Source organism: Dromiciops gliroides, chromosome 5 (assembly GCF_019393635.1).
Source record: "Dromiciops gliroides isolate mDroGli1 chromosome 5, mDroGli1.pri, whole genome shotgun sequence".
Taxonomy (NCBI): domain Eukaryota; kingdom Metazoa; phylum Chordata; class Mammalia; order Microbiotheria; family Microbiotheriidae; genus Dromiciops; species Dromiciops gliroides.
The window spans coordinates 55296089-55305782 of NC_057865.1; positions in this window are offsets into that span (position 1 = coordinate 55296089).

Below are 9694 nucleotides of genomic sequence, written 5' to 3' on the forward strand. Positions count from 1 at the left end.
ACTTTACCCCTCTCAGCCTTAGTTTCTTCATCTGTAAAATGGAGATAAGAATAGTACCCACCTCCTAAAAAAGATAAATGAGGTAACATAGAGTACTTTGGAAACCTTAAAATGTTAGATATCATTATTCCTGTTACTCATAAGTTCATATTAAAAGCTGCTTTAGATAGAATCATAGAACCCTAATTAATATGTACACAAAATTGAGTTTTTCAAGGCATGCCTAAAAAAATTGTATGAACTAATCAACTCAAAAGCTCGAGAACTACAATGACACAATGATATGGGCAGGTAGATCGAAGAGTGGGTAGAGGGCCAGGCCTGAAGGCAGGAAGACCTGAAGTGAAATTGGGCTTCAGACACTTACTACCCATGTGGACCTGGGCAAGTTCACTTAACCTCTGTTTGCCTCAGTTTCTTCATCTATAAAATGGGTATAATAATAGCACCTCCCCTCCCCCGCCCAAGGTATTGTAAGGATCGAATGTGATAACAGTTGTAAAGCACTTGTACCTGGCACATAGGGGCTCTATATAAATGTGACCTGTCATCATCATCACTACTGATATATTAATATTATTAATATAAAAATATTGTATCCTTAATATTAAGTGTTTGTTTCATTATGTTGTTAATATTGCTATCATTAATATTATTGTTGATAGAAAAAGTCATACCAAAAGATGAGATATTTAGATTAAGTGCAAAAACCAGGCTTAATTCCAAAGGATACTTCTTGGGAGCAGCCATGTGACACAGTGGATAAAGCACCAGCCCTGGATTCAGGAGGACCTGAGTTCAAATCTGGCCTCAGACACTTAACATTTACTAGCTGTGTGACCTTGGGAAAGTCGCTTAACACTTATTGCCTCGCAAAAAAAATAATAAAAAATAGATAGCTAGATGGATGGATGGATGAATGAATGAATGAATGAATGAATGAAATAGATAAATAAATTTTAAAAACAGGTAAAAAAAATTAAAAAGGGGGCAGCTAGGTGGCACAGTGGATAAAGCACCAGCCCTGGATTCAAGAGGATCTGAGTTCAAATCCAGTCTCAGACACTTGACACTTACTAGCTGTGACCCTGGGCAAGTCACTTAACCCCCATTGCCCTGCAAAACAAAATAAACAAACAAACAAAAACCAAAGAATACTTCTCTCAGTCAAGCAACAGAGAGGGCTATGGGTCTGAAGTGCTCTGTATGTAGGTATGGCTGTTGTATACATTGGTTTTGGCTTCATCATGGTTCTCATAAGGGAGGATTCAGTGGGACTGGGGAAAGAAGTTATTACAAAACCTGCGGGAGTAAAACAAGAAGCATCATGAAAAGACATGCTTGTACCTGCCTGAGGATGAAGTTGGAAAAGCTGGGAGTTCTTGCTAAAGATTTAACCAGATTTAGGGAAATAGGTCTTTAATTACTACTGACAAAGGAAAGTAAAGACCTTAGAAGAGAAAGAAAAATTTAGGAAGTGAGCACCTACATCAGAAAATGGCATTAGAACAACTCTGTGGGCTAATCATACATTGATGCCGTGTGTGTGTGTGTGTGTGTGTGTGTGTGTGTGTGTGTGTGTGTGTGCGCGCGCGCGCGCGCATAGTTAGGTCAATGGGGTCTCATTTAGGAGATTTCCGGGGGGTTTCAGGGATTAGTGCAATCTGCACAATACCAACCACAAATGGGAGGAGGGAAACGGAATAAACATTTATATAGCACCTATTGTGGGCCAGACCCTGTGCTAAGTGTTTTACAATTATTATCTCATTTGATTCTCACAACAACCTGGGGGAGAGGGGAGGTGCAATTATTATTCTCATTTTACTTATTTATTTTGATTAAGATTTAATTATTGATTTAACATGCTCAATTGAGGAAACTGAAGCAAAAGAGGTTAACTAATTTGCTATGGGAAATGTAGCTACTAAGTGTCTGAGGTTGGATTTGAACTCATGTTTTCTACACTCTAGGACCAGAGTTCTATCCACTGTAACACTGACCTATGTCTATAAGACCCTAACTCTTCCATTTCTCTTTATTCTGGATATTCTCAGTGACAGTAACAAATACCTTTGGTGAACATAATATCCATTTTATTCTTTGCTTGATATTAATAATGAAAGACTCACTGAAGAAATTATCTCTGACGTCACAATTTTCAAGTAATTGTGGATGACTTTGACATAAATCCAAGGTACCCTGTTGGAAGAGAGCCTTTAATGTGGTGTTTTGTGCTATTAAGTGAAATTTTTAATAGTCTATAAACAATAAGAGCAACAGGATTCTGCCTCTTCTACATGTTTAAGTCAATTGTGTAATGGTTCAGATGTGATCTTCTGTAGAATGTCATTCTTGAAGGCCCAACTGTTCTTTCTCATATCTACATCAAAGATATCCTAGCTAAATGTTTATTCCCCAAAAATGATTCTTATAAAAATTTTGTAGAGATGGGAAAGTAGGAATATGGGTCAATAGTTTATTTAAGATAACGGTAATTTGGAGGATAATAATTAGGTTCAGTTTTCTTCTGTCTCTTTGGTATCTTCCACATTTTCAGATACCTTCAATGCCCTCAATATTGTCAGTGGTCACCTCCAGCACAGACCTTGTCGGCCTATGCTTGGTCTAGTCTAATTGCTCTTTCCATTTTCCCCCTCAATACCATTTCCACTCTTAATATTATACAGCTAAGATATTCTATTATAATAGTCTAAATACTATGACAAGAGTCAACATTTAGATAGATCAAAACTTTCAGATTTCCAACATGCTTCCCATGTATAAACTGATTTGATCACCAAAACAACTTGGTGAGGTAAGTGCTATTATTACTCCCATTTCACAGATGAAGTAACTGTAACTGACCAGTTTGACATCACCTGACTGCCATGATGTAGCAAGGCATCTTGGTATGCGATGGTGAAATTTACATCTTTATATGCTTTTAAATCTTTAATATGAAGATCTTTAAAGAACTTTTAGATGTTTTATCTGTTGTTCTTGTACTGATTTCATCCTTAATTGTCTTTGTGTTGACTCTAACTAATCCCTCACAAAGTTTTCCTAAAACTAGTGTTTCTTGCTATTTCATGAGGCAATGCTGATCAAATCTTCCAGCTCCTCCATATGAATTTCCAAACAAGTTTATAGTCCAAATGGGTATAGCCTTTGGCTGTTATGCTTCCTTGTAACAAAGAGATCAAGCATTTGCTGGTTGAGGCAGTTTCTAAGCCTTTTAGATCCCCTTAATTATGACAATTAGTTAATTTCTTTCAATGCCCATTCCTCCACTCATTTTCCATTTTGATACTATCAACTTGTTGTGAAGATCAAATCATATAATATCTATAAAAATTATTCAGTGCAGCACTATATAAGGTTTATATCCTTTCCCTTTTTTTAAATAATCCATCTCTTTTTCTTATTTTTAGTCTTTTAGTTTGATATTAGTTTTTATCTTTGTGCTAACAAGTTCATGGCCTGATTGTACATAGATAGCTGATTTAGAAATGCCTTCCATGTTAGTAACATGTTATTTATCATCTGTTAAAATATAATCAATTTCAATTTTAGGGTTGTTACAAGGATCATAGATTTAAAGCTGGAAGTGACTGTGGAAACCATTGTACAGATGAGGAAAATGAAATCCTGGGTGGTTATGTGACTTGCTCTGGGTCACACAGATAGCATGTGGCAAAGGTGAGATTTGAGCCCAAACTCTTTGCAAAGCTCCAAATCTGACAATTTTCCCATTGCACTGTACTGCGTTCTCCTTGTTTTTAGGTGGACTCATAGCAAAAGTGAAGGATAGGAGCGGCTAGGTGGCACCGTGGATAGAGCACCAGCCCTGGAGTCAGGAGTACCTGAGTTCAAATCCGGCCTCAGACACTTAACACTTACTAGCTGTGTGACCTTGGGCAAGTCACTTAACCCCAATTGCCTCACACACACACACAAAAAACCCCAAAACTAAAAAAAGTGAAGGATAGCCAATGAACAGCCTACATGGTCCAATAGTATTAATGCAATGTCAAGACATCTAGAGGAAGTCCATTAGAATAGTGGATGAACACCTCTGGTGAATTTACAGGAAGATAACAAAAGGAGACACACAGTATGAATGAGTTGAAGTTTCTACCATAGGAACAACTGATGTGATCACCAATCCTTCAAGATATTTAATGTCTGCCATTTCTACAACCTCTCAATTCTTTTCTTGAAGGAGTCATTCAAGATTTACAGATGTGAGGCTCTTTAGTGGACTATAAACTGTTGGCCTCTTTCATTTATAATCTCTGAACCATATTATCTAAACATTTTTTGCCATCCTTACCTATGCCAACTTTTACACTTCTCACAAAGTTATTAAAGAATATGTCTATTTATTAGTTGATAAAAAATAAACAGTCAAACGAAATCAATCTGCATATTAGACATGTCTGAAAATGTGTCTTATTCTGCATCTCTAGTCTATTACCCCTCTGCTAAGAAATGGGGATCATGTTTCTAGCTCTTAAGTCTTTCATAGTTGTTTTCTTTACAATGTTGTGGTCATTGTTTGAATTGTCCCCTGATTCTGCTCACTTTGTTCTCCATCAGTTCATAATAGTCCTGGCAGATCTTTCTGAATCCATTCTCTTCTTCGTTTCTTTTGGTGTACTACAACTATTTATATGCCATATTTGTTCAATCATTCTCTAATTGATAGTCATTTACTTTGTTTCATATTCTCTGTTATAACAAAAAAATGCACTATAAATATTTTTGTGCATGTAGGATCTTTCACCTGATTCTTTGATCTCTAGAATATATGCCTAATGGTGGTGTTGCTAGGTCAAAGAATATGTGCAGTGTAGTGACTTTGGGAGCATATTCCCAAATTGCTTTCCAAAATGGCTGGGGCAATTCATAGCTTCACCTGCAGTATAGTATTATGTTTATCTTCTAATAGTTCCTCCAACATTGTCCTTTCTTCCCTTTTTCTCATCTCTGTTACCCTCATGGGGCATGAGATAAAGCTTCAGAATAATTTTAATTTGTATTTCCCTTATTGTTAGTTATTTGTAATATTTTTTCATATGGTTGTTATGTTCCCTTTCTTCTTTTCTAAACTGACTGTCCATAGCCTTTGACTATTGTATATGTTGATTTAATTTAGAGGGATACATTGAGTTCTTCATGGAATTTCTTACCTCTTCATCCTCTGCAGTGGATGTTGGCCCATAACCTATAATTGCTTTCATGTTGACATTCTTGTAGATGTTTATTATTAGCACTACAATACAAGATGACCAAATGTCTCATGAAATGAGGTTTCAGTAAACCCAGATATCCAACAAAACCAACTCTAAGGAGAACCTGTGAGTCCCCCTTCCACTTGGCTACAACTTCCTTTTGTCTCCTGGTTTCATTCATAGTGACAATGTCAAGATTAGAATGATTCACTTCCTCTGGCAGGAAGTTCCATTGCTCGTACCAAACAAATATCTCATATTGAGAGAGATTCTTTGTAGTCTCTGAGCTTTTGCACCCCTCTCCTTCACCACCAACACAAAGAAGTAGATTGTAGCCACTATGGGCTAATGACCATCTGGACTTTCTCTTTTTGTCATGGGTTGCCTTGACCATAGAATTCTTTATCAAATTGCTTGACTACTAGTGATACATATCTTCTTATTAGATAGGGTGGTCCTCAGAGAGCAGACTGTCTATGACTGGGGGCATTCTCAAAACCTTTCCATCATAGTACAACTTGCTATTAGAGTATGTGCTCTCGAGATAGGGGCAGCTAGGTGGCATAGTAGATAAAGCACTGGCCCTGGAGTCAGGAGGACCTGAGTTCAAATCCAGACTCAGACACTTGACACTTACTACCTGTGTGACCTTGGGCAAGTCACTTAACCCTCATTGGCCCTGCAAAAAAAGAATCATTTTGATCAAGAATTCAGGGTCACCTGGATGACATGATGAGGCATTGGAATAGAAGATCATGAAGGATTTTTTGACTAAAGTCACAAAATTTTCTGTTGCCAAGTTGCTACATGATTTTAAAACTAACTAAACCATTCTTACTAATTTAAATCTGGTTGCCAAAATGATGAATGAGGATGAATACACTTTAGGCATATCATTACCAATATTGTTGTAGAATAAGGTTGGGGAAGTTTAATTCCTTGAGGAAGGAGTGAACTGAGAAACCTAATATAGAAGACCAATTGCATACTAATGATTTCAATTTACATAATCCCCTTGGGATGGTCTCTAAAAAGGCCTGGAAATAAGGAAGATTCACAAGACTGACCGAAGGAGCCTCATTCATTTAACCAAATCTCTAGTTCAGAGAACAGTGCTAGTTTTGACTCTACCAGGAGCTAGGCATTAGGTAAATTATTTCTGTTTTCTGTGCATTCATTTTCTGAATTGCAGAATAGGATATTTTAGATGGTGTTAGTAACCTATTTCATAAATTCATTGGGAAGAATAATTAAAATATGCACAATTAACATAAAGCACAGTCTGATTAATAAGGAAATAAGGAGAGGCAGCATGTTGTGGTAGAAAGGGCACTAAACTTATAGTAAGGAACATCCCGATTCAAATCTAGTCTCCGATTTTACTAACTGTGACTTCTCTTCCTTATCTATAAACTGTGGGGGTTAGGTTCAGCATCTAGGGTCCCTTCTAGGTTTAAATCTATAACCCTATGATTATAGGAATTATAAGTTTATAGATTTATAACTGGAAGAGAATGTTCATTTCCCACCTCTGTGCCTTTGCTTAGACTTTCTCCCATGCTTGGAATGTTCACCACTATTTCTTGGAAACTATAGCTCTCTCTGAGACTCAGCCAAGCGTATTTACTACGTCCTTCAAGAGGTCTTTCCTGTTTCCTCCAGTTGTAAGTTCTCCACCCATCTGCACCCCATCTCCAGTACCAATCACTTTGTGTATATATATATGTGTGTGTATGTATATATGTATGTATGTGTGTGTATATATATATATATATATCCTATATATATTAATAAGCCAATGTGAAGTAGAGTGGTTTGGTTGAAAGAACACTATATTTGGAGTAAGAGGACCAGGATTCAAATCTAGGATCTGTGAAACCTGGCAGAAAATCAAATCTCCCTGATTCCCTGTTTATTCATCTGTAAAATGAGAGGGTCATTCCATATCTAAAGCTACCAGGCTATGCTGTATCTCTCCAGTAAAATGCCTTGAAGACAGGCAATGTGAGGGAGGCAATATGGTGCAGTGGGATCCCATCTTAGTCACCTACTGCTTGTGTGATTTGGGGCAAGTGACTTAACATCTCTGAGCCTCAGTTTCCTTATCTGTAAAATGAGAGCATTGGACTTTATAACATCTAAGTTTCTTACAGCTTGTGTATGCATTTTAAAAAATAACAATAAATATTTTTATTTAAAGTTTTGAGTTCCAAATTCTACCCCTTCTTCCTGCCCTCCCTGCTCTGAGGTGGTAAGAAATCAGATATAGGTTATACATGTACAATTATGTAAAACATTGCCATGTTAGTTATTTTGTATAAGAAAACTTGAATGAAAAAAGAAAGAAAGTGAAAAAATAGCATGCTTCAGTCTGTGTTCAATTGATATCAGTTCTTTCTTTGGAATTGGATAGTATGCTTTATCATTAGTCCTTTGGGATTGTCTTGGTCATTGTATTCCCAAGAACGGTTAAGTCCTTCACAGTATTTCATCAAACAATATTGCTGTCACTGTGTACAATGTTCTCCTGTTTCTGCTGACTTCACTACACATCAGTTCCTACAAGTGTTTCCAGGCCTTTTTGAAATTGTCCTGCTTGTCATTTCTTATAGCACAATAATATTCCATCACCATCATATATCATAGCTTGTTTAGCCATTCCCCGATTGATGGGCATTCCTTTGATTTCCAATTCTTAGCCATCACAAAAAGAGCTGCTATAAATATTTTTGTACAAATAGATCTTTTTCTCTTTTTGGGGATGTCTTTGGGATATAAACATAGCAGTGGGGTTTCTGGATCAAAGGGCATGTACAATTTTATAGCCTTTTGGGCATAATTCCAAATTACTCTCCAGAATGGTTGGATCTGTTTACAACTCCAACAGTTGGGTTAGCGTCCCAGTTTTCCCACATTCTCTCCAACATCCAATATTTTCCTTTTTTGTTATATTTATCACTCTGAGGTTGTTTTAATTTGCATTTCTCTGATCAATAGTGATTTAAAGCATTTTTGTGTGACTATTAATAGCTTTGCTTTTTTTCTCTGAAAACTACCTGTTCATATCCTTTGACCACTTATCAATTGGGAAATGACTTGTATTCTTATAAATTTGACTCACTTCTCTATATATTTGAGAAATGAGGCCTTTATCAGAGATACTAGTTTTAAAAATTCATTCCCAGTTTTCTGCTTCCCTTGTAATCTTGGTTACATTAGTTTTATTTGTGTAAAAGTTTCTTAATTATATATAATCAAAATTATCTATTTTATATTTTGTTCTTACAGCTTTTGATCTTATAATCATACCATTATTTGGGGTTTCCCCAGCACCTGGAACACTGTGAGCATTTAATAAATGCTAATTAATGTATTGATTGATCTCAGGTTTTTGTCTCCAACCACCTAGTTTTATAGATGAGGAAACTGAAATGCAGAGACATTAAGTGGTTTGGCTCAGTCCAAAGATAATAGATGGGACATAGTTAAGAAGTTCCAAGAACAAGAAAGGGGTGGTAGTGTCCTATTAGACCAGCTGATTCATAGGAAATTAGGAGATGAGGAAGAGCCAAAGGCCTACTTGCCAATACCTATATAGAGTCATGTGGTGATGGAAAGGTATCTGAACTGTGTCCAGTCCATAGATCATTCCGGGATCATGAGTATATCTTTTTTATTTTTTAATTTTTATTTATAGTTTTGAGTTCCAAGTTCTATCCCTCCTTCTCTCTCTCCTCCCTCCTCCCTGAGGTGGTAAGCAATCAGATACAGATTATAAATGTCGAATTATAAAAATCATTTCCATATTCTTCATTTTGTATAAGAAGACCATGAAGGTATCTTTGAAGGAGAATAGGAACATGTAAGAAGCTACCCATGGTGACTAGGGTGCTATAGCTGAAATCAGGAAGACTTGAGATCCAATTCCACCCCAGACACTTACTAGTTATGTGACCCTGGCAAGTCACTTAACCTCTGTTTACCTCGATTTCCTCCCCAGTAAAATGGAAATAATAATAATAACAAGCACCTATTCTCAGAGAGTTGTCATGAGGATCAAGTGAGATAACTTACGTAAAGTGCTTTGCTATATAAAAGCTAGCTATTAGGATCATTATTATTACACCCGATTTTGTATCCTTGAATCCTGCAGTATGCTTTAGAAGGGGAAAAAAAAGTGAGTCAGTCTATTGATCTGCCCCAGCCCTCATTGTACCAGGATACTGGATTTGCCAAAATTTGCCATAGATGAGAAAACTGAGGGCCAGAGAATTTGATTGGCTTGCTCAAGATCACAGTTTAGTAAGTCATAGAGTCAGAATTTTATCCCAAATCCTTTAAGCCAAAATCTATGGCTTTTTCCACCTAACCATTCTGGAGTAGCTTTAAGACAAGTAATTTATTTTATACTGAAGGCTTAGCTCTGATAAAAAAAAAGAAAACAATACTATTATTCA